The sequence below is a fragment of the Colletes latitarsis genome, unplaced genomic scaffold (genome assembly GCF_051014445.1).
Source record: "Colletes latitarsis isolate SP2378_abdomen unplaced genomic scaffold, iyColLati1 scaffold0055, whole genome shotgun sequence".
Taxonomy (NCBI): Eukaryota; Metazoa; Arthropoda; class Insecta; order Hymenoptera; family Colletidae; genus Colletes; species Colletes latitarsis.
Window position 1 is genome coordinate 80,001 of NW_027488405.1, and position 2,500 is coordinate 82,500.

General features: G+C 51.2%; 1 non-coding gene across 1 annotated transcript; it reads left to right on the plus strand.

Moving 5' to 3' along the window:
• The first annotated feature begins 2,176 nt into the window (after positions 1–2,176).
• On the plus strand, positions 2,177–2,331 carry LOC143351015 (5.8S ribosomal RNA). Its single transcript, XR_013081411.1, has one exon. It is a non-coding gene; the product is annotated as a 5.8S ribosomal RNA (ribosomal RNA).
• The last annotated feature ends 169 nt before the right edge of the window (positions 2,332–2,500 follow it).

The window sequence follows — 2,500 nt, forward strand, 5'->3', positions numbered from 1 at the left end:
GTAAATGAATGTTATACATACTCACGGATAGCCTGAGGCGAATAATCGCAAACGACGACGCGTCGATTGTGCGGCCATCGTTGCTCGCGCGACTAACGACGATCAGCCGAGACGGCTGTAGTTTATCGCATCGATTTCATCGAGCAACCGATGGACGCTGCCGCGTTCGTTCGTAAATGAATGTTATACATACTCACGGATAGCCTGAGGCGAATAATCGCAAACGACGACGCGTCGATTGTGCGGCCATCGTTGCTCGCGCGACTAACGACGATCAGCCGAGACGGCTGTAGTTTATCGCATCGATTTCATCGAGCAACCGATGGACGCTGCCGCGTTCGTTCGTAAATGAATGTTATACATACTCACGGATAGCCTGAGGCGAATAATCGCAAACGACGACGCGTCGATTGTGCGGCCATCGTTGCTCGCGCGACTAACGACGATCAGCCGAGACGGCTGTAGTTTATCGCATCGATTTCATCGAGCAACCGATGGACGCTGCCGCGTTCGTTCGTAAATGAATGTTATACATACTCACGGATAGCCTGAGGCGAATGATCGCAAACGACGACGCGTCGATTTTGCGGCCATCGTTGCTCGCGCGACTAACGACGACCAGCCGAAACGGCTGTAGTTTATCGCATCGATTTCATCGAGCAACCGATGGACGCTGCCGCGTTCGTTCGTAAATGAATATTATACATACTCACGGATAGCCTGAGGCGAATGATCGCAAACGACGACGCGTCGATTTTGCGGCCATCGTTGCTCGCGCGACTAACGACGACCAGCCGAGAAGGCTGTAGTTTATCGCATCGATTTCATCGAGCAACCGATGGGCGCTGCCGCGTTCGTTCGTATATGAATATTATACATACTCACGGATAGCCAGAGGCGAATAATCGCAAACGACGACGCGTCGATTTTGCGGCCATCGTTGCTCGCGCGACTAACGACGACCAGCCGAGACGGCTGTAGTTTATCGCATCGATTTCATCGAGCAACCGGTGGACGCTGCCGCGTTCGTTCGTAAATGAATAATATACATACTCATGGCTAACTTGAGGCGAATAATCGCAAACGACGACGCGTCGATTTTGCGGCCATCGTTGCTCGCGCGACTAACGACGACCAGCCGAAACGGCTGTAGTTTATCGCATCGATTTCATCGAGCAACCGATGGACGCTGCCGCGTTCGTTCGTAAATGAATAATATACATACTCATGGCTAACTTGAGGCGAATAATCGCAAACGACGACGCGTCGATTTTGCGGCCATCGTTGCTCGCGCGACTAACGACGACCAGCCGAAACGGCTGTAGTTTATCGCATCGATTTCATCGAGCAACCGATGGACGCTGCCGCGTTCGTTCGTAAATGAATAATATACATACTCATGGCTAACTTGAGGCGAATAATCGCAAACGACGACGCGTCGATTTTGCGGCCATCGTTGCTCGCGCGACTAACGACGACCAGCCGAAACGGCTGTAGTTTATCGCATCGATTTCATCGAGCAACCGATGGACGCTGCCGCGTTCGTTCGTAAATGAATGTTATACATACTCATGGCTAACTTGAGGCGAATAATCGCAAACGACGACGCGTCGATTTTGCGGCCATCGTTGCTCGCGCGACTAACGACGACCAGCCGAGACGGCTGTAGTTTATCGCATCGATTTCATCGAGCAACCGATGGACGCTGCCGCGTTCGTTCGTAAATGAATAATATACATACTCATGGCTAACGTGAGGCGAATAATCGCAAACGACGACGCGTCGATTGTGCGGCCATCCGTTGCTCGCGCGACTAACGACGACCAGCCGAGAAGGCTGTAGTTTATCGCATCGATTTCATCGAGCAACCGATGGGCGCTGCCGCGTGCGTTCGCCCGATTGCGCGTGAAGTTACTGTTCGGAACCAAGAATATACGGGTGTATTATACCCGTTTGGTCGCAGCCACGCGCAAAGGCTTTTGAATGTACTGTACGCCCGGCCGTCGAACGATGGTTTTCCGTCATTCAGGAAACAAAAAGAAACTTTTGTCGTCGATATGGCGCGTTCAATCCTCCGTCGATACGCTGGTCGGAGGTGCGAACATCGAATATTTTTAAAGCAAAGAACAAGGAGCATTTTTAAATACAAAGAAAAAAATTGTAAATTGTATATGATTACCCTGAACGGTGGATCACTTGGCTCGTGGGTCGATGAAGAACGCAGCTAATTGCGCGTCAACGTGTGAACTGCAGGACACATGAACATCGACATTTCGAACGCACATTGCGGTCCACGGATAAAATTCCTGGACCACGCCTGGCTGAGGGTCGTTCACTTGTCCTAAAACTGCTTGCGTTGTTCTCAGATTCCCTAACCCCGCCGTCGTTTACCTCTCCTTTCGGGGAGATGGCGAAGAACGTTTCGGAGCCGGGTCGATGAAGAGAAAGGTATCAACGTACGAGCGAGAATTTGGGTATTTCGTTGGCGTTTGTCGCTGGA